Source organism: Euleptes europaea, chromosome 15 (assembly GCF_029931775.1).
Source record: "Euleptes europaea isolate rEulEur1 chromosome 15, rEulEur1.hap1, whole genome shotgun sequence".
NCBI lineage: Eukaryota > Metazoa > Chordata > Lepidosauria > Squamata > Sphaerodactylidae > Euleptes > Euleptes europaea.
The window spans coordinates 47777031-47800039 of NC_079326.1; the positions used below are offsets into that span (position 1 = coordinate 47777031).

General features: G+C 42.7%; 1 protein-coding gene across 3 annotated transcripts in view; it reads right to left on the reverse strand.

Moving 5' to 3' along the window:
• CREB1 (cAMP responsive element binding protein 1) overlaps positions 1-23009 on the reverse strand; it is a 49671-nt gene that overhangs the window by 21122 nt on the left and 5540 nt on the right. For 2 of the 3 annotated variants that reach the window (XM_056861051.1, XM_056861049.1), the window contains exon 2: positions 3470-3524. The exons of the other annotated variant lie outside the window; for it this stretch is intronic. The gene's annotated coding sequence lies outside the window, so the exon portion shown is untranslated. The remainder of the gene's footprint in view (positions 1-3469; positions 3525-23009) is intronic. 3 annotated transcript variants of the gene reach the window in all.

The following is a 23009-nucleotide window of genomic DNA, read 5'->3' on the forward strand; positions in this document are numbered from 1 at the left end:
TGGGAGAAAAGCAGTTAGGATAGCAATTAGAGCTACGAACCAATCAAGGAGTCTGACACCAACAGCACAACCAATACATGCTTATTCAGAGGCAAGTCCAACCAAATCAATGGAGTTTACTCCGCACCAAGTCCGTATAAGATTGCTTCCCCAACAGACACATTTTTAAAAATTCTGTACAAGAAACATGAGAGTAAAGAATATTGAAAGCAACATAAACATCAAACTGCTCTACTGGATCGGTGTGACAAAAATGTAGCTTCCAGGGTCAGTTAACGATATATATGGAATGATTTAGGAATCAGAGGGCTGGAGATGAATTAGTTTTCATGTAATATTTAGGAACGCTAAAAACTCTCTATATAGCTAGACTGAATGCTAGTTCACTAAATCAACAGAATTTCAGCCTGCATACTAGCTGTAATGGGAAGGATGATCAGGTCTCTTAACATGATGTCCCAATGTTTACCCTCCCCCCCAATAAAACAGAAACCCAACTTGGGAAGGAGAAATAAGTGACAATATCTCTATGGCCTTTCATAGGGCCTATTTCAACAGCGAGTAGGAAAGAAACCACATTGAGACCAGATATGATGAGTAGCTAATCAAGGAAAATTAAACGAAAAATCTATGTGCGCCTTGTCTGAGACATTTATAAATAACACTGCATTCCTAAAGAGAGTTACTCCAGTCTAAGCCCGTTCATTTTAATGGGCTAGACTGGAGTAACTCTCCTGGGGATAGGGTTGCCAGGTCCCTCTTTGCCACCAGCAGGAGGTTTTTGGGGTGAAGATTGAGGAGGGCATGGTTTGGGGAGGAGAGGGACTTCAATGCCATAGAGTCCAATTGCCAAAGCAGCCATTTTCTCCAGGTGAGCTGATCTCTATCAGCTAGAGATGAGTTGTAATAACAGGAGATCTCCACCTAGTACCTGGAGGTTGGCAACCCTACCTTGGGAATGCACTGTAAATCTCTTAATGTTGGGTTTCTGACTTTACGCTCAACTACATGAACAATGAAGCATGTGATGCTGCAGTTCAAAATAAAAACAAGCTTTATATTTTCCCATAGTAAGTATTTTCCTTGTGCCAGTATATAGTTCTCAAAAGTTTTTTTCTACAACCTTAACAAGTTGCCTTTTTATGTCTGTATAAGGACTCCACACTAAATGAAGAAATAAGGTGACAATTTTCTAGCTAGGGCACTCAAATATTTTTCTAAACGACCATATTGTTTCTATTTTGTCTCACAAACACATGGTCATCTTAATTTGAGAGGTTAAATGAAAAAGAAAAAAACCCTCACTGGCCACTTCTTAATCCATAGTCTTTATATGTATTTTATTTCCTTGTCATTATCTTTTGCAAACAGACTTACTTCTTTGAATATCCTTGGGGAAGAAATATCCATTAAAGCTTGTTTCTGTACATTTCTGGATATACTTTCCTTCTAATCAACTTTGTGTGAAGTTATACTGTAGGCATGCACAGGGCCTCTGAATAAGAACATAAGAGAGGCCATGCTGGATCAAACTAAGTCCAGCAGTCTGTTCACACAGTGGCCAACCAGGCCTCTAGAAAGCCCACAGCGTTATCCTGCCTGTGTTCCGCAGCACCTCATATAACAGGCATGCTCATCTGATCCTGGGGAGAACAGGTATGCATCATGACTAGTATCCATTTGTACTAGCAGCCACGGATAGCCCTCTCTTCCATGAACATGTCCACTCTCCTCTTAAAGCCTTCCAGGGGCAGGGAGTTCCGCAATCTAACTATGCATTGTGTGACATGCTGTACATGTCCTGGTAATGTCTCAGCCTGCTGTTGTGACGGCTTTGCAGAGGGCTTCACCTGAAGGCAGCGTGCAAACTGCAACTGGGCCCAGAGGAGCCACTGTACTGTAGTGGTTAAGTGTCGAACTAGTATCCGGGAGACCCAGTTTCTAATCCCCCGTCATGCCATGGAAGCTCCCTGTGTGACCTGGGGCCAGTCACAATCTCAACCTAACCTAAATCACACAGTTGTGAGGATAAAATGGAGGAGAGGAGAATGATGTAAGCTGCTTTGGGTCCCCATTGGGGAGAAAGGTGGGTAGGGCTACCAGGTCCCTCTTCATAACCGGTTGGTTTTTGGGGCAGATCCTGAGGAGGGCGGGGTTTGGGGAGGGACTTCAATGCCATAGAGTCCAAATGCCAAAGTGGCCATTTTCTCCAGGGGAACTGACCTCTATCGGCTGGAGAGCAGTTGTAATAGCAGGAGATCTCCTGCCACTCCCTGGAGGTTGCAAATCAAAAACAAAGGGCACCTCCGTGCCTGTACCGAAAAGGTTTGGAAATTAGCTCGGGAATTTGGTACAAAAATGCACATAAACAGGTTGCAAAATAGCAAATGTATAATAAGTGATGAAGCTAGAAAGGACAAGACAAGTGTACAACATGAAAACTTAACAACTAAGTAGCTAAATATATACAAATTTACAGGTAAGTATGGAAAGGTCTTGTAGTATACATCTGGAGGTAAAAGTCCTCTTCTGAATTTCAAAGGTAATCAGTTCCACAGGATATCCAATATAGGTATAAAGGGAAATCTTTTTCAATGTATGTAGGCTTCAAAATTCAGAAATGATAACTTTTTGTGTGGTAACCAGTGGAGGCGAGAATGGTTACTACTGGTAACACCTCTATATCGCAGAAGTGTTTTTTTATCAGAAGTATTCTGGAACCACTCTTCTGACCTTTTTTGTTCTCTTTTAGATGTGCTTACAGGTTGGAGGGAGAAGCGGCCTTTAAATTTTGCCGTTGGTCATCTTCTGAAAGAAGTCCATGAATTTGTGTTTAATGTAGTAACATTGGCAAAGTTAATACTTGCCCAAAATTGGAAGAAAATATAAAATCCCAAAGGAGAAGTGGCTGGAGAAGCTGACAGAGTGTTTTCGTTTGAGTAAAGTAACTTGTCTTTTACACGGCCAAAAGTCTGAAAAAATAATTATTATTTTTGGTCTTGAATGCGCAATTAGTTTGAGCTTGTATATTTTGATGTCGATGTATTTAGTAATTTGTGTTCTAGACCTCTGTTTTTATTTAGTTTGTTTTAATAAAGTATAAAAGAAAAAAATTGTCATTGGTTTCATGGTTTTGATTTTACAGATAGCTAATTTTTAATCATGTTGCAGCCACTGTAGTTTAACTGATGTTATCAGCTGCTTTGGGACTGCTGGTTGAACATTTATCAATAAAAGATAAGCAGATAAATAGGCCATATATTGTTTACAAAAGACTGTGAATATGTTACTGGAAGTACGAGTCAAAATGAAAGAGAACATGTAAATAAGAATTTAGCTTTGTTCAGGGATAAAGATCAACCATTATTCTACAGCTTTTTGGGGTGGGGGGAATTAAAACTATTAGCATAACCCAGCACCACTTCGTAATTGTTTTGAAATATATTATTTATGAAACACTCATTCTTACCTTTGTAACTCAAGAACTGAATTTCGATAACACACATTCTTGGATAAGGCAAGTTCTAAAAAAAGTTTAATGAGAAAAGGACTCCCTGAAATATATTAAGCATGCTTCTTATTGCACAATGTGCATTTATAATAGAATAATTTACTTCTTAAATCACAGGGCATATTTCTTATTTTGGTCCAATGATGGTCGCTGGGACTCCCTGGCATTAGGGAAAGGCCTCAGCTCCACCAATTTATTTCATTGCTATCACTTCAAGTTAAATTGTTTCACACTTTCTAGTGGAGTCTTACAGCCACAGGGGACTTGGCGTCTCCAAAATCTTGAGGTGGTGCTACTTTAGTTCAACTGAACCAGTAACTTTAATGCTTGGGTGGTTAAAGGCAAAAGCACCAGGCTTCAGCAGTTTGAAATCAAAAGCACCAGGCTTCAGCAGTTTGAAATCAAACTGAGACCTAAAGCAGAAATAACTGAGCTGGGTGTTACGTCAGGATTTTCTTTTAACATTTCCAGTGTTATGGCAGGCATGCCGTTTATCCTGTTCCCAAACATTTATGATTGAATGGGGGTGGGGGTTTAAGGAAAAAGACAACAGGGTAACTTTGCTGGACGTAGAAAACGTAAGTCCACTTTTTAAAAAGCTGTAAAAGAAATCAGGAGACCCCGGAACACATGAAGCCGCCTTATACTGAATCAGACACTCGGTCCATCAAAGTCAGTACTGTCCACTCAGACCGGCAGTGGCTCTCCAGGGTCTCAGGCGGAGGTGTTTCACATCACTTACTGCCTAGTCCCTTTAACTGGAGATGTTGGGGATTGAACCTGGGACCTTCTGCATGCCAAACAGAGGCTATATCACTGAGCCACGGTCCCTCCACAAAAGCAAAAAAAAAGGAAGAAAGCAAGAGAGTGTGTGTGGGGAACAAGCGTGCACAATGGTGACTACTTCCAGTATTGCCTGTTTCCCATCTCCACATCTGTTTCTGATGAATGTGTGCATAAACTCCCAGTGTGACCAAAACGACAATTTCAAGTTAAAGAGAGCATTCTATTATAACTGCATTACGAATCACCCCGATTAAAAAGTTCTAAAGTCAATTTGCAACACTAAACGCTAAGTGTTTGGCTACAAAATACTGCAACTGATGCAGTAACGTGCATCGTCTCAGATTTGGAGGGGGGGGGCACTTTTCTTGATACCAGGAAACACTGGAGCATTAAAGGACAGCAGAGTCGCTCTTTGGTCCCCCTGCTCCAAAATGAACTCTTGGGACATTCTGCCATCCTCAGGTTTCCAGGTCTATTTGCTTATTATTTTGTGCTATATTGTGCTTTTTTCCCACCATAAAGTCCTCAAATTGGCTTACACTTAAAAAAAAAAAAAGCAGGAATGGTGTAGTGGTTAGAGTTTTAGACTGGGATCTGGGAGTCCTGGGTTTGAATCCCTGCTCTGTCATGGAAGCTCACCAAGCGACGCTGGGCCCATCACGGTCTCTCCGTCTAACCTACTTTACACACGGCTGTTGTTGTGAGGATATGGTGGAGGTGTGTGTGCAAACAGTGGTGGACTGGGTCTAAAAATACTGGTTGCCGGGAGGCAAAGGGGGCCCACCCACAACTATAAGGCTATCATTTAATTTTTATAAGAAATAAAATTTTCAAAAAAAAGACATAACTGGAAAAAAGGTACAATTAATTTTTTGCGAAATAAATGTATATTTTTCAGTAATTACAGTGTACATATATCGTACATATTAGTGGCAGTATACAGTAGATACTAAATGTAAATACAGATTGTTATAATTGATTTTTTAATTTTTTTAAATAAAAGGTGGATATTTTTAAATAGTTTGTTTGTACTGAACATTTTACACATTAACAGGTAGTTCAAAAGCATATTTCATGCAGCCCACTATACCAAGAGCAATCGTTTGAATTCACTAGATCATAGATCAGTGATGGCGAACCTTTTAGAGACCGAGTGCCCAAACTGCAACCCAAAACCCACTTATTTATCGCCAAGTGCCAATACGTCAATTTAACCTGAATACTGAGGTTTTATTGGTTCTTGTAGGTTATCCGGGCTGTGTAACCGTGGTCTTGGAATTTTCTTTCCTGACGTTTCGCCAACAACTGTGGCAGGCATCTTCAGAGTAGTAACACTGAAGGACAGGAAAGAAAATTCCAAGACCACGGTTACACAGCCCGGATAACCTACAAGAACCAATGAACTCTGACCGTGAAAGCCTTCGACAATATACTGAGGTTTTAGTTTAGAAAAAACAACTCATACATTCACATATTTTGCGTTAAAAAAAAAACAATAACAGAGCTTTCAATTATACAAACAACTTTTTATTGAAAGGTAAAAGTTTGCATTTGGCATGCATCTCTCCAGGACTTGTCCTCTGCTCAGCCACCGGACATTATTGTACATAAGTAAACAATTATACTGTGCCTGAACCTCCTCAAGAAGTGCTTGAAACTGTCGACAATTCAGAGCATAAGCCATGATGTAATTCACCATTTTTGTGACATCTTTGAGGACATCGTCAAATTTTTTGAACAATTAATGTGATTTTTGCTGTTGTGTGCATGCTGATAATTTGTCTACCCTTGGCTCATACTTTGTAAGTTTGAGAGCAACACATGCAGCACTCAGGTCATCTGTTAGCCTGTTTCTGGTGTCAGATTTGATATAATTCAAAGCTGAAAACAGCTGCTCACAAGCATAAGATGATCCAAACAAAGTAAGGAAAGCAATCCCAAGTGCTTTCATTGACTTATTTGGCAGGGAATTCCACACTTTAAGGATTTCATTTTCAGAACTAACTGTGCTGTCCTTTGTCATCCCTTCTATCTTCTCAAGTGTTTCACGCAGATCATAGAATTTATTTTTCCAGATAGAGCTTTCTTGAAATTCTATTAGCTCCATTTCCAGATTTTCTAAATCTAACCAGTGTAGGCAGGAAAGATCAAATTCTTCAAATTTGGCTTTATCTGGAGAAGAAAACACAGGGTTGTCTCCATCTTACGGAACTGTAAAAATCTGTTACTAAAATTCACCTTTGCAGCTGCTACAATGCTAGAAAATTCCTTGTAGATTTCCTGATGGTTTGTAGGATTGTCTGCAAATGTTGTAGAATTTTCTAAATGCTTTTTTAGATGGGGGGGCCCAGACAAACTGAAGACGGGCGGGGGCCCTGCAGCTCAGCTGAGAGGGGGGCGTGGCAAGGGGCCACAGCCTTGGTCCAAACTGAAGATGGGTGGGCCCCGACAAACAGCTGAGCTGCGCAGCTCAGCTGAGAGAGAGGGAGGGCACCAGCCCAGGCAACATGGCACAGCCCTAGGCAGACCGGACGGGTCCGCGTGTGCCCACAGAGAGGGCTCGACGTGCCAGCTGTGGCACGCGTGCCATAGGTTCGCCAACACGGCACTAGATGGTTGTTGATAATCGCTTCTGCATCCAACAATTCCTTTTCAATGGATAGCAACATGTATGATTCCAAGTTCTCCTCAGACAGTGTCTAATGTTTAAAGGGGCCCATTCATAGGTGTTTAATGTTTAAGGGGGCCGGTGTAATTGCCCACTTGGACATCGTGCCATTTACACTGGGGTCACACCACCTCCAAAGCCCTTTTAGCTCCTCCCTTAGGACTGCACTATTAGAGTGCAATCCTAAGCAAGTCTACTTAGAGCGGTTCCTGAGTGGAACAGGCTTCCTCGGGAGGTGGTAAGCTCTCCTTCCCTGAGGGGTTTTAAGCAGAGGTGAGATGGCCATTTGTCAGCAATGCTGATTCTGTGACCTTAGGCAGATCATGACAGGGAACGCATCTTGGGCATCTTCTGGGCATGGAGTAGGGGTCACTGGGGCTGTGTGCGTGGGTAGTTTGGAATTTCCTGCATTGTGCAGGGGGTTGGACTAGATGACCCTGGTGGTACCTTCCAACTCTATGATTCTATTCTGATTCTAATCCAGTGGTGCCTACTGCCAAAAAAGTGCTCTTAGGATTGCAGTGTTAGCCACCTCCTCTCCACTCTAACAACATTCATACATGTCCTTAGTCCTTGTGGTAACTTTCCCACTTCCAAATATAGCTCCTCTTTACCTCAACTCCCTCTTCTCCGCCTGTCTTTCCCTCAGCCGCCTCCTCTTCCACCTGTCTTTCCCTCCCCTGTTCTTCACTACACAGTATACTCCATCACGGCTCTTTTTTTCTTGCTATGTCTTTGGGTTCCCTGCTCCTGCGATTCTCTACCTCCTGGGTCTTCCACCCGCTCTGCTTGCCCCATATTGCCCCCCTACCCCTAAGCCAATAAGTCCCCCACAGCAAAACTAACCGTTCACTTCAATTTGTAAAGCAGGTTCCATAGTAGACAACTTTCCTCTGAAGACAGAATATCTCTGAACACTCCTTAGTATCACAACTTAGCCTTTACTGTATTTTTACTCATATGCATGACTCGTTCCCCCCCCCCAGATATGCCATCAAAAAAGGGAGTGTGTGTGTGTGTCTTAAATCTACATACAAGTTACAGTTATGTCCAACTGTTTTTGGGTGTAACTTTTTTGGGGCGTGTCATCTTACAGTCAGGGTTGTCTTCCTTTCAAGTAAACATGGTACTTGCCAGAGGCTACTGCGAAATCCTCTGTGGAGTTAAAACACAAACCGATGATGGAAACCACTGTATTGATTCCCACCCCAACTCAATTAGATTGTTTTTCATTTACTAATTTTCAGAGAACACAGCTGCATTCAAAATGTACTGAGACAGTTACGGGGTTATTAACATATTGGAATAAAATTGCCTTCCTCCTGCATCATTCTTTTTTTTGTCTCTGTACTGAGGCAGTAATAAGACAGTCATGTTTTACTTCCTGTTCATCCCCATTCAAAAATGGCAAGTCTAACAGGATTTGGGCATAACTTTAAAGTCATGCACACACACAAAAAATGTTATTCAGTTTGCTTGAATATTTATGCCCCCCAATAACCTTGCACCAATTACACACACAACCTTCAACATAACTTCTTGCAAGAAAATGATTTCAACAACTAATACAAATATGGTGAACAGGGGCCTTATACATTCTAGTCCTACATCCAGCAACACTAAATATGTTTTATAATTGTTTTATTTTCTATGACCTTAAACAGATGACCTTAAACAGATGTTTTATATTCTATGACCTTAAGCAGATGATGAGAGGGAGGGCATCTTGGCCATCTTCTGGGCATGGAATAGGGGTCGCTGGGGGTGTGGGGGGAGGCAGTTGTGAATTTCCTGCATTGTGCAGGGGGCTGGACTAGATGACCCTGGCGGTCCCTTCCAACTCTATTATTCTATGATTCTATAATTCCATAAAACCAATTTGTTTCCAACTTGCCCAACAATGGAAAGGTATTTATTTCACCAAGCCCAGCTACAGAATATATCACTGACATCAGGTTAACATAAGAGTTGCTACATTCTTCACCTACAAAAATCACCCTTATGCCACATTGTGAAAAGTCAGAGGCACACAACTGGTTATATACCTTTTTGCTAACGGTGTAATTTCTGTCCATGTCAATTGGTTTTAAAAAGAACCAACAGAACACCATTTATTGGTAGTGATAAAAAAAGGAAACAGGCACGAAAATCCTGAAAGGCAAGTCTGTTATCAGAGATCAGAATTTTGCTCCTTCCACCACCAATGAAGGCATTCCAAGTTTGTGGCAGGGTGTACTTCGTGATTCCTACTTGCTCTGGCAATAAGAGAGCGAGGATGGCACAGCCCAAGATCCTTCGCTGGCACTGTCAAACAGACAGCTGTTAACTGCAGAACTATGCTTCTTCTTCACCTCAGTTCCTGCTTCTCATACTTTTCTCGGCTGGCATCATCGTGGCTCCAGGGTACCTCTCTGGGGTGAAAAAGAAAGGCAGCAGAGAGACCAAGAAGGGATGACGGTTGAGGCTGAGCACATGACGGGCATGAGACAGAAGGTGGGGCTACCACACCTGTTTGGCTTGTGGCGTGAATGGATGCATCCCCATGTTCCTACTTGTAGCTAGTTGCTGCAATTAAGGAGTCACATAATTCAACAGATAACACGTACGCTAATTTAAATTTGAAGGGGGGAAAACTGCCATTCATGAATACCCATGTACATATTCAATCTCATGATATTCTGAACAGATTCTACAAAAGAAGCCATGACGCACACATCCTATTAAAGTATTTTTATGCTGAAGTAGAGGAAAAAATCTACCCCCAGGAAATTCAAGTTCTCTTCTCAGCTCCAACAAAGTCTACGCATGTACTCTGTGTGAAAGGTGCCAATCTAAATTATTTGCAATGTACTTCAGTGAGTTTCCAGAATGTGTAATATTGTCACGCAGGAATTGCCACGATGGGAAGAAACATTTCTGCACACCGGAGTTACTCCTGGTTTTCTTGGGAGTCAATCCACAAGCATTGAAAATCTGCTTGGAAAGGGTTTTTCCACACCCCCGCCATCCCTGTGCATTTTTACAGTTGTGGAGTGTTCACTTTCTTCTGCAAGTGGCTTAAATAATGATCATTTTCAAGGGAGGGGGCCACAGTCATTGATGGTGTCACAGCACCCTCTTATTTTTTTTAACCCCCCCCAAATATCAATATAATACTGTAGCGTTGTAATGATAGTTTAAGTAAATCCTCTGAATCCCTAGATTTCATTAAAAAACATGATGTCGCAAGCCCCTTCCCTCGCTGGTCATGTTCCATGCTGCTCCGGTGATATTGCCGCCTCCTCCTGTCAGCTATATATTATGCCTGGGTTCATTACTTTTGGTAATTTGTCAGATTGCTGATTGATGTATATGTACACACCACGAGGGAATGAACTGCCTGCCCAAATTAGGTTGGTAAGATATTTCATTTATTTATTCTGTTTTTTCTTTTATTCTGCTATTATAACCCTAATGCGTGACATATTGTATTTTTTCTTTTAAGATATAATTTACAAACATACACTTTCATGTGCGAGCATGGAAATCATGCAACAAGAACACATGAAGCTGCCTTATACTGAATCAGACCCTTGGTCCATCAAAGTCAGTATTGTCTACTCAGACTGGCAGCGGCTCTCCCGGGTCTCAGGCAGAGGTCTTTCACATCACCTACTTGCCTAGTCCCTTTAACTGGAGATGCCGGGGATTGAACCTGGGACCTTCTGCATGCCAAGCAGATGCTCTACCACTGAGCCACAGCCCCTCCCCTACAAGATTCATGGTCCTAATTATGGCACCAACAGGCCACACAGTATAAAATATGTGAGTTATTATTGATGTTTCTGTTGACAGTTAAGATTGCACATAGCAAGTAGATTGAAATGATCCAAGTGACAGCCAGGTGATAGCTGGAGTCACATGATAGCTCGATGACTGAGCAGAATACTGGACAGAACTGGACTGAGCAGGATAGTCCTGGCAACAAAGCAGCCAACAGTTCATTGGCTGGTAAACTGTGCCAGAAGTGTATATATCTGTACAATATGTGTATAGTGGTTGTGGGTTGTGAGGAGGAGGTGCTGGCGAAGCACTTTATCACTGTGAATAAAAATAGCACTTTTGTATATGTGCTGTCTCTGCTGTATTCACTTGCTGCTGGGGAAACTAATACTTCTCACAGACGCCATTAGTTTCTTCCCACCAAACATTTTTGTATCCCTTTTGGTATTTTCTAGTTTAATTTTTTTTTCTATTTTCATTTTCCTTTTCTTAGGAATTTATCAACACCTATTTTGGCTTGTACCAACAACTGTTCTTGGTATATTTAATTGGGCTGAAATGCGTTCAGTCCTGTTTACTGTGATTGTGGTCTTATTTGTATGTCATCAACTTGTGAATATTTAGTTGTATTATTTAATGTACAATGAGGACTACATATCCCATGGGCTCAATCTAGAGACCAAATTCAAGGCATATATTTGTAATTTGTATTTTAAGTGCACTGGACAATAAATTGATTTATTTTGTTTACATAAATTGTTTATCATCCACTTCATATAGAGGACTGGGATGTGTTCAGCCAGCTTGAACTTTTATGCTGACTTTTCATTGCTCACATTATATAGCTAGCTTGTTTTAGCCAGCATTTAGAAAGTAGTAAATCTGAATAACACTCAGAGATTTTAGTCCAGACTCATCAGACCTTAAAGAACCACATGAATGTAGGCTGGGACCCAAAACACTGGTGGTTGTCTGACAAATGTTTTATAGATCTGTGAATAGTCCCTTCAAATGTTGTCCTAACGTTAGCATCCAGGCAGTCATGTGTTGTATGATATGAGTTTCTAGTTTTAATCCATTTTATACTGATGTTTGTTGAATTGGGATTTTCTTACCCTGATTTTACCTTTTGTTTATTGAGTACCTTATTGTTGCTCCCATGAAGTAAAATTTGTTGAGATATTGACATAAATAAATCCTCCTTTGCTCCCACGGAGCATTTTCGCACCCCCGTGGCAAAATCAGTAGATTTCTAGTGTTGCTTTTTTAATGACAGAAAGAAAACTTGTGAATACTTTTGGGACCCTGTTCAATAATGTGCAGGTCCTAAGAGGAAAAAGTTGTAGTTGCCACTTCTCTATGCATTTCCTGCCAAAAGAAGTGTAACCAGGATGGAAATTCACCCCAGATGTCTGTGAAGCTTTAAATGAAAACCAGGGCTCACCTCAAACTCTGGATTTGAAATCAAGGTCAAAGTCTGGCTACATAGAATGGGTAGAGGAAGAGCTCAGGTAACTTACACATGAGAGGGGAGGTGCTTGGAAGAGGCCATAATCTCACAAACTGAACCTGACCACTGAACTACAGCCCAGAATGGATTCTCCTGAACATTCAAGATATTGGCAAAAACTACCCATTTAAAAATATATATTATTTGCCATCTTGAAAGTTACTTTTATTGAAAAGAAAAAAAACAAAACCACCATCAGGTATAAAATTGTGTGTGTGTATAATTTTTTGCCTCAGTTGACTTATCCCGACCCCTGGAGAGGTTTTCAAGGCAAGAGACTTTGGGAGGTGGTTTGCCATTGCCTGCCTCTGCCATTGCCTGCCTCTCCTAGCCAGGGTTGACTCTCTGCTTAGCTTCTGAGATCTTTCTGGCCTAGGCCACCCAAGGCAGAGCATAAACTGTTTATGAATGTCCACATATGTACTGAGAACACTGTGTGTTAGCCTATCACTTGGAAAACTTACAGCAACCTCCTAGTAGGTTGACAGTGAACAAAGCAGCTGTGAGGTAACGCTTTAGTTTTTTATGTTCGTGTTTTCTGTCTAGATGGGGGTGGTGAATTTGTGTGTAACTAAGATCTTTACATTTATCCAATCTTATTTATATAACAAGAATTTTTTGTACAAAATGTGTCCCTCGGACATAGAGATTGCACCATTTATGAGGTCCTTGCTAGAGCCAACCAAATCTTCCGTCACAAAATTGTAGCAGAATCAGAAACCAACTTTGACATATAGGAAAAGTCCCATCAGGTTTGATGAGAGGGGATCAGAACTCCTTTGTCCAGCTACGCTCCCCCCCCATCTCCCCCATTCATCACTGAGGCAATTGCTCCAGGCTCAGCAAGGATGAGGTGAGACCTTCTTCCTAAAACCTGCCTCTATTGTTCCTTCCCCCAAGCCAAAAATGGCCTCCAGCCTACAAATTAGGGTTGCCAATTCCCTCTTCGCCACCAGCAGGAGGTTTCTGGGGCGAAGCCTGAGGAGGGCAGGGTTTGGGGAAGGGAGGGACTTCAGAGCTACAGATTCCAACTGCTAAAGCAGCCATGTTCTCCAGGGGAATTGAACTCTTATCGGCTGGAGATCAGTTGTAATAGTAGATCTCCAGCTAGTACCTGGAGGTTGGCAACCCTTCTGTAAAGTCAGTAAAGAATAGTCCCCCCACCAATTTCCAAACAAGAAATCTGTGTGTGGGAAATGGATGGGAATTGCCCTTTTCCTCTCCTAAATTTGGGCCTTGGTTTTTAAGGGATGGGTAAGTGCTGGAAATACAGCCTTTCCCCCCACAATCCTGGAGTTCCCTTAGAAGGGACTTTGCTTCTCCTGACCTGTCCTATTCCTGTTAGTAACTGCTCCACACAAGGTCAGGGGTGATAGGCAATGTCACAGATAATCTCTCTTGCATCCATACATCGTTGTACCCCATCAACTGCTTTGATTTTCCCTATCAGAATGAACACTGAAGCCAACATGGCAGACATTTAAAAAATGCAGTTCAAAGGAATTAATGATAGGGGCCTGATGACCCTAACCATGAAGAATCAAGCCTGCTTCTATCTGCTGGAATTTCTCTGTCTCACTAGAGGACAGAATGCTGGAAGAGCAAGACAAAAAAGTTGCAAACTCGTGCTTGTAAATATAAACTAGCTACACGCTAATTAGAATTACCTGGAGAGCTCCAAGCTAGCCTGATCTTGTGAGATCTCAGAAGCTAAGCAGGATTGGCCCAGGTTAGTATTTGGATGGGCAACCTCCACGGCTACCAGGGTTGTGATGCGGAGGCAGGCAATGGAAAACCACGTCCAAATGTCTCTTGCCTTGAAAACCCAATGGGATTGCCATAGGTCAGTTGTGACTTGCTGGCACACACACACACACACACACACACACACGCCATTGGCCAAATTAGCTAAGAACAAATCATTTTAATATATGTGAATAAGGTCCCAGTTTATATTGATGACTACCAAAAGCAAGGCAGAGTAGTATACAATGTGAGTGGATTATAGGGCCTGATGATATGTCAAGTACACTCATAAAATACACATGGATGGATCCAATCATCTGATTGATATCTGCTACTACCAAAGGCAAATTAAGAGTTTAATGGGATTAACCTGGGCAGCTCCGCTCAAAACAGAGACCAGAGCATAAAAATTCCCACACTAGCAGGTACTACTTCTGACACCTTTCATTCCACTTTCCAGGAGTGCTGATGAATGAAATGGACAGCAGGGATAGAATAAGGGATCAGTGTGGCAAATATCTTGACGAAATTCAAGTTTAGTAACGTTCAGCCCGAAGTCCATTTCTAAGGTCTTTTTAAAGCTTGTCTTTGATATACCCATGTTCACTAGTGGCGTCATTCTGTCCGTTTCTTTTCTTTAGTTTAAATATCTAATTAGCACATAGCAAAACCTCTACGTACGCCTACTTTTTAATGACCTTGTCAGGGACAATTTGTCTAAGAATGTGCTTATAATTAAAACGACTTTATCACCAACTCAGGAAGCCACACATTTATTTGATGTCTCCTTGATCACAGCTTGCAACACCATTCCCAGTTTCACTTATGGCACACATATTCACCCCAGCTTTTTCCAGGGATATGTACCAGGGAAAGGAAAAGTGCCATATTTTGCAACTATTCACTGGTTAATGGTTCGCCTTGGGGCTTCGACTGCAAGATAACAATTCCTCTTAGAAGAAAAATCAACTTCCCTTGAGGGCCATGTAAACATTATAAGGGTTTTGTGCTTATGACTAAGCTTATCAGCCTCCACAGCACATGTCTTAAACAGCAAATTGTGCTGGCTTACTCATGAACAGATCAGGTGGCAGGGATGCCAAGCCAGGTCCTTCCCGAACACCAGTTTGGAACCAAAAGGGCTCAAACCACAGGCTGCAGCCTTTCCTTGGGATTCTGGAAACTGCTGTTTAAAGCAGTAGGCTCAAGACCTCCCTGCAAGGGAAGCATCCAAGTCTGTAACTTCTTTGGTAGTGATATCTGCACAGCAGCAAAAAGCAGAAGAGAAGGCAGAACAAGAATAGATAGCTTGTTCCTCTTTCAAGAAAACAGTGGGCTGGTGCCAGCACGCTGGTAAGATCCTCCTGGTTCTCTATAAATATGTTGTTATCTAAATTATATTCAAGGAAGAGTGTAACAGTACCAGTCTAGGCCTATCTCCGGGTGTAACAAACCAAATAATTTTTTTTAATGCCTGTAGTTGTCTCCACTGATAACCAGGCAGCAAACTGATAACCATGCAGAAAACTAACAGAGCAACCCTAATCAGAGTTCCACCCTTCTAAGAATCAAAGTAGACCTTATGGCCTCCATGGGTCCCACCCGTGGGCACTGACGCTATTTTACAGAAGAATTTGGTCATTTTAAAATGCTACGAGGGCCTGTGACGCAGCGGGACCAGGCAATCTTGTTTCCCCGCACATGCCTTTTCAAGTGCCAAAACAAGGCTGTCTCTGCACTTGAAAATGCAGGGCCAAGATTGTCTGTGCCCTTGTGGCATTTGTAAATGGCCAAATTGTTCTCTAAAACAGCGCTGGCATCCATAAGCCAGACCTATGGATGCCTTAATGTCAAGTTTGGCCCTATGTTTAACGGTCATTGCTTAGGATGGCACTGTAAATGTTCAAGTTGTACCTGGCAATACCCGGTAAAAACCCTGCTGAGCTCCAAGTAAAAGGTATGTCAAGACACTGAAAATGTTAAAAAAGATGTATCCAGTTATTAACATCTGCCAGCCATGTGTAAGATGTAGGCATGATTTCATCTATTTAGGAAATTTCTAGTAGAAAGTCTTCAAATCGAGAGCTTGCAGTTTACAGTGAACACACACAGCCAATGAGACGGGAGCACTTTCAATGTGACAGAAGCACCACAACGAGATGGCACACCCTCTTTTTCAAACTGGCCAATCAGACGAGTGGTGCAGAGGTGGGGGAGTGAACAAGGAAGCACACATGCTGCTTTTTCTGCACACTAAGTGAAGTGATTCTTTGTTCTTACCAGATCTAATTTCTGCAAGTGCAGGGAATCAATGCACACAAATCTATAAGGGCACAATGCAGCCAAAGGTAATACTTGAAGGTCCCATTGATTGCAACAGGAGAGTTGTGAGCATGCAAATGATCCCTTTTAAAACAGCAGCTTCTTTAGGTACTTAACACATTTACCTGGATTGCACCCTTTATGTTTTAATGATCCCATAAAGCAAGATGAAACTAGTAAATGTGTAGCCCTCATACCTGCTGCACATGAGGAGTAAAGATTGGAACTACAGCTTGGAAACTGAGAAATGAATGGCAATGCAACTGTTGAACAAAAAAGATGAATAAAAGGCAGGCCAACAGGGGACAAGTAAAAACTGTAGAGTTAAAAACCTAGTACAGTACTTTGGAAAAAAGTATATTTCAGTATCTTCTGAGATTCAGAAAGCTTAAACATACCAATAATTTCAAAAGCTATAAAATCTATTTATTCATTGCTCCAATACATAGACTTTTAACCATCTAATTGGTATTAATGCATTCTTTGTGCGCTTTCTCAGCAACCCAGTATTTGCAAGACAGGATGTTGCTAACAAAAAAATCTGATAGATTTGGGACACTTTCTCTCTGAGAAGAGGGGCTTTCTTTCTGTCTGCTGCCATAACGTTACTAATATCCAACTATCTGAGAAAAGCAAAGGGCAAAACCATTCTCAGAGATAGGAAGATTAAATTACCATAATTTTGTCTGACCTGCAGGAAATATAATGCACATTTGGCATTTACTCAAAGATAGCTTCCATGTTCACATCAACTGAAGTAGCCCTAACTCTTGCTTAGGGATAATGGGCAGAGATGTAAAATTTTCAGAAATGCGGAAGCAACAGGGGAAAACTGTTTTCCCTCCTTTTTATGATGGAAAAAACTGAAATATATGCAATACTTATTTGCCTATCAAACCTAAACTTAATTTACTGTTTTAACACCTTTAAAAGAATCACTTGTAACTTAGTTAGTATATACAATTTTACTACTTGGTAATAATATGATTTTTGCCATCTGAGAGGTAGGGATAATTACAATTTAAGGTAGAAAAAAAATCTGCAGTAAATGAAAGTGTGTTGTTTGGGTAGAACACACTTATACAATCATAACAGGTTGGACTACCAGCATATTTGGATATCAAGTTAAATCTGATAATACATTGTTAAACATTTTAAGTGTTAAAATTTTAAGTGTTTTAATTGTTATCATTAAACACAACTGCATATTAATTGTTGCCAAAATTATTTATTTATACAAAAACTTGTTCTTTAAAATATGTTGTATATATCCCTAGTCAACATAGAAATCATCATTATCTAATGCTGCAGACCTTCTTACATAAATGTTTTCATACTGCTCATCTTGAGTAACACCTTATCTTAAAGAGCATTTCACCCATCCCAAAAGAAAAAAAAATATGAATCAGGGTTTTTTCAGTTCTCTGAGCCCCCTCTTATTTTTCTAGTTTCCCCCCATGCCTTCACGTCTCTACCAATAGGTAAAAGGTAAAGGTAGTCCCCTGTGCAAGCACTGGGTCATTACTGACTCATGGGGTGATGTCACATCCCGATGTTCACTAGGCAGACTATGTTTACGGGGTGGTTGGCCATTGCCTTCCCCAGTCATCTTCCCTTTACCCCCAGCAAGCTGGGTACTCATTTACTGACCTTGGAAGGATGGAAGGCTGAGTCAACCTTGAGTCAGCTACGTGAAACCGACTTCCGTTGGGATCGAACTCAGGTTGTGAGCAGAGCTTTTGACTGCAGTACTGCAGCTTAACACTCTGCGCCATGGGGCTCTCTCTACTAACAGGAGGTAGGGCCAATTCACCCAACAGTAGGCATTCAGCCACTCAGGCATAAACCCAGAAGTTGACCTCCTAGTCCAATAGATAAGGGGCAAAGTGTGCCTTCAGGGAACCAGCTCACACAAGTATGATTTTTCTTTGCTAATAAGTAGTAACCAGTACTGCCCCGCCCTAACCTGGAAAGCCCTGATCTCATCAGATCTCAGAAGCTAAGCAAGGGTCAGCCTTGGTCAGTATTTGGATGGGAGACCACCAAGGAATATCAGGGTTGCTATGCAGAGGAAGGCAGTGGCAAAACCACCTCTGAACGTCTCTTGCCTTGAAAACCCTACTGGGTTGCCATAAGTGAGCTGTGACCTGACGGCAAAAAAAAGTGCTCCCCCCCACCTGGGTCACTGAATCACAGACATGGAAGAGCCGCAAAATATTCTTACAGCCACATTCTGAACTGACGCCTCTAGCTTTCATTTTACTGCTGAGCTGCATCCTTAATAGCTGTGGGGAAACTAAAAACTACAAAGGCAAGATGCCCACTTACTTTTATATTTTCATTAATTTTAGTTTTAAAAAAAGCCTATTTCATGATGTCTGAAATGCTGTTTTGCACATCTTCCATTTGGAATGAACAGCAGCAGCAGAACATTCCACAGTTAGTTCTTGTAGGTTATCCGGGCTGTGTAACCGTGGTCTTGGAATTTTCTTTCCTGACGTTTCGCCAGCAACTGTGGCAGGCATCTTCAGAGTAGTAACAGAGAGACACTGTCCTTCAGTGTTACTACTCTGAAGATGCCTGCCACAGTTGCTGGCGAAACGTCAGGAAAGAAAATTCCAAGACCACGGTTACACAGCCCGGATAACCTACAAGAACCAATGAACTCTGACCGTGAAAGCCTTCGACAATATTCCACAGTTAATCGCCTACCAGTTGCAACTGGACATCCACAGTCGTTTAGATAATATCCCGCATACTTAAAGCAGCAAAATATGCTAAACAGCGTCACTTGTCAAGCTTATTTTTATGCATGATTACTGGAAGAAGTGTTTGTTCCCAGATATAAGCTAAGATCTGATAAAATTTATGCTTCTTCCTAATGAGCCATCCTAGGTATTCCTGCATGAACTTGCACGCACAAAGACGCCCCTAATATTTAAGATGGGCAAGTACAATTACTGGCAAACTAGCTGAAGGACCACCACAATTATGTCAGTTGCTGAAATATAAGTTGGATCCTACAGAGGATTTCCCAGATGGTCGCACCAGAACCAACAGGTTGAAATTAAATCAGGGCATCTTGGCCATCTTCTGGGCATGGAGTAGGGGTCACTGGAGGTGTGTTTGGTGGGGAGGTAGTTGTGAATTTCCTGCATTGTGCAGGGGGTTGGACTAGATGACCCTGGTGGTCCATTCCAGTTCTATGATTCTATGGTGGGGGAGGGGGAGTTTTGTAAATTACATGGCTGCTGCAGACTGCTCCTGGGGGGTTCCTCGTCCCCCAAGAACAGCATTTTGAGCTACAATGAGACAGCTGGAGCAACTGGCTTCAGGAAGATATGCCTAAAGCAGGGGTCCCCAATGTGGTGTTTGTGGGCACTGTGGAGCCCACCAACATCTTCCTTAGTGCCCGCCAAGTGTTTTTAGAAAGTGGGCAAGGCCAGGTGGGGCTTCTGCCACCTGTGAGGTAGGTGGGGCTGAGAGAGCTCTAAGAGAGCTGTGAGGTCTAAGAGAGCCCAAGGTCACCCAGCTGGCTTCATGTGTAGGAGTGGGGAAACAAATCCAGTTCACCAGATTAGCCTCCACCGCTCATGTGGAAAAGCGGGGAATCAAACCCGGTTCTCCAGATCACTCTTAGCCACTACACCACACCGGCTCTCAGCAAAGAGCAGCAAAGTGATGTTTTTCAAGTTACCAACTACAAGGAGGAGGGGAAAGCTCAGTGTTGGTCTTTGTACCACATCTGGGATAGAAAGCTTAGTGTAGTGAGCAAAAAACAAAACAGTAGCAATGTAAAGCTATTCTTAATAGGATTCATATTTTTCTTGTGAAGACTTAAGAAAACCTTACGAGGTTGTATCCTGTAAGCACAGCACAAGGTTAGAGCCCCCCCCCCCCCCGCCAGCACAATGGGCAACAATATAAAGCTGGTGGGTCAACATCTCACATCATAACCACCTATTATATAACACTGAAATGTGAGCTAAATTAATGATGTGTAGCATTTTACAGATATGCCAGAAACTGACTCAACAATGGGAATGCCAACTGGGATTTTACTGGAGGGTGCCACCCCTGAAGGTTGCAGAAAACATTACAGCAAGGTATTAAGGATTAGAACCCAGGTAAATGATGGTCACAGTCATTTTCCCCCACCCCAAATTTGGAGTAATTATGTATTTGTAGATACACCAAGATACACTTGCCAAGACATCCAGGGATACCAACATTACAGAATGGCTGGTTGTTCCTCCCCTCTTTCAAAACCTATGATTTCAGCAAATCCCTCCCTGCCATTCTAACCAAACTGAACATGCCTAGTTTCTACTGAATATGCATGATGCTATCAATGTATTTGTATTCACAAGTCCCATCGAGTTCCATGAGGCTTAGTGTTCACAGAATTGTAGGCTGATCAAGGCAGTCTGATCTGTATACTAGTCAGAAGCCCTGCTGAATCTACCTGTCAAGAGCGGTGGTTTTCAAACTGAGGTCCGGGGTTCCTTAGGGGTTCTTCAAATGAGGAGTAATGGCAGATAAGTGTTCCTTGGGAATCTGAACCTGGGTCTTCCAGGTCATTGCCAGTATATTAAACTGGCTAAGATCTTGAGTCAGATATTAGCCTTCCTCCCCTGATCAGCCAATATGCGAGTGAGCTGGATAACATTTGGCAGAGGATCCTCATTGATTTACACATTTAGTTTATGGGGTGTTTTGCTGGAGCTTCACTACATGTGGTTTTGGGAGGAATCAGAGATACCGCATTCTATTCCTCTACTGCCAATGATGCATTACTATCCCTATCCACAGACTTCATGTTTACAACTGTGTGCAAGACTGTCTGCCTACTAGGCTGTGAACAGATGCACAGCCAAGGGACACAAAAACACATAGAATAAATTTAGGTGAGTTCAGAAAAACTGAGAACTCGTGTAAGGTGCACTCTCGATTCACACAGGACACGGCTAGCATTCCATCTGAATGGAGAGTACGGTCCAGTACCCCTATAACACAGTGAGGGCCTTTGCTGAAGACCATCAAATTCCTCACCAGGCAGGCCAATATGTAAAAGGTCCCCTGAAAAAGTGAAGCTTGAAAACTACTGGACTGGAGCACTCACCAACAACCTATCAGCGGGTCCCACCAGCGCTGCCACTGCCATTTTTGGGTTTTCAAGAGAAAGACAAAGAGGGGAGAATAAGATAAAGAGCCAGAGAGGGAAGATGGATGGACCCATTCTTACCGTAGGAAAATCAAACTGACATGGTACACATGAAGCTGCCTTATACTGGATCAGACCCTTGGTCCATCAAAGTCAGTATTGTCTACTCAGACAGGCAGCGGCTCTCCAGGGTCTCAGACAGGGGTCTTTCACATCACCTACCTACCTAGTCTCTTTAACTGGAGACGCCGGGGACTAAACCGAAGACCTTCTGCGTGCCAAGCAGATGCTCTACCACTGAGCCACAGCCCCTCAGACAAGCGTGTTTTCTAACAGCTGCATCTGGTTCATAAACTCTCCCCTTTCTTAGACTCAGACAACCTGGCCATGCCGATCTATGCTTTTGTAACTTCACAATTGGACTACCAAAACATGCTCTTATGTGAGACTGCTTCTGAAGACAGCACTGAAACTGCAACTGGTTCAGAATGCCGCAGCCCAATGGTAATTGGCGAGCCAATGGGAACACACCCTGCTTACTTCAACACAGCTAAGCTGGCTGCTGGTTTGTTTCCAAGTTCAATTCTAGGTATTGCTTATGGCCTTTAAAGTTCCTATTGGCGTAGGCCTTTAGGCTACTCCCTCCTCACTGAAGGTTGCCCATGCGGCATCTGATCCCATTTCTTTTCAACAGTGGCTCCCGCTTTATGTAACGGGCTCACTGAAGAGGCAAGGAAGGCACAGTCCTCAGAAGTGTTTAGGAGGTAGGGTAAGGCTATTTTATTAGCTAGGGCTTTTAATGGGGCTTAAGACACAGGCATTTTCTTGGGGGTGGGTAGGGAAGATGGTTAATAGGGTGTTATACTATTATGAATAGCTGTAATTTAAGAACAGTAAGTCACCATGAGCTACACTTATATTTTTATTATTTTTTATTCCTATATATTATTTATAAATATTTTAATAGATAAACACAGTAAAGATTAGATATGGGTCCCAGTTCCATAGCAGATCAGGGTTAAAAGGTAGATCCTCTATCTTGAAAGACTGAAGAATACTGGACTAATGGATCACCTAGAGCAGTGGTCGGCAAACCGTGGCTCTCAAGCCGCGTGCGGCTCTTTGGCCCCTTGAGTGCGGCTACTCTGCATCCCCGCACCCAGCCAGGCAGAGGCGCCGGGCTCCAGGGTGCCCCAAACGGGAGGAGCCAGCAGGTGAGCGGGAGGCAGCCGCAACACGCGCGTCGGGCTGGCAGCGAGCAGCACCCGCTCCTCCCGCAAGACCGGGCCGCTCTCCAGCCCCCAGCGGGAATGGGCCGGGGGAGGCGTGGGCCCGGCCATCGTGAAGCCCCCTTCCCGCGCTCGGTGGCGCCGTGCCTCTGCCAGGAAGGTCTGCCATGAGCAGTGCCCACCCCCGGGTGGAGCCAGCCCGGCAGGAAGGGGCTGGGCTGGCCGTTCGAACGCCGGGTGCGCAGGCTGACTCCCGGGCCAGCGCTTCCGTGCGGCGAAGCCCCTCTGCCCTGCTGGGGCTGCGTCCCTGC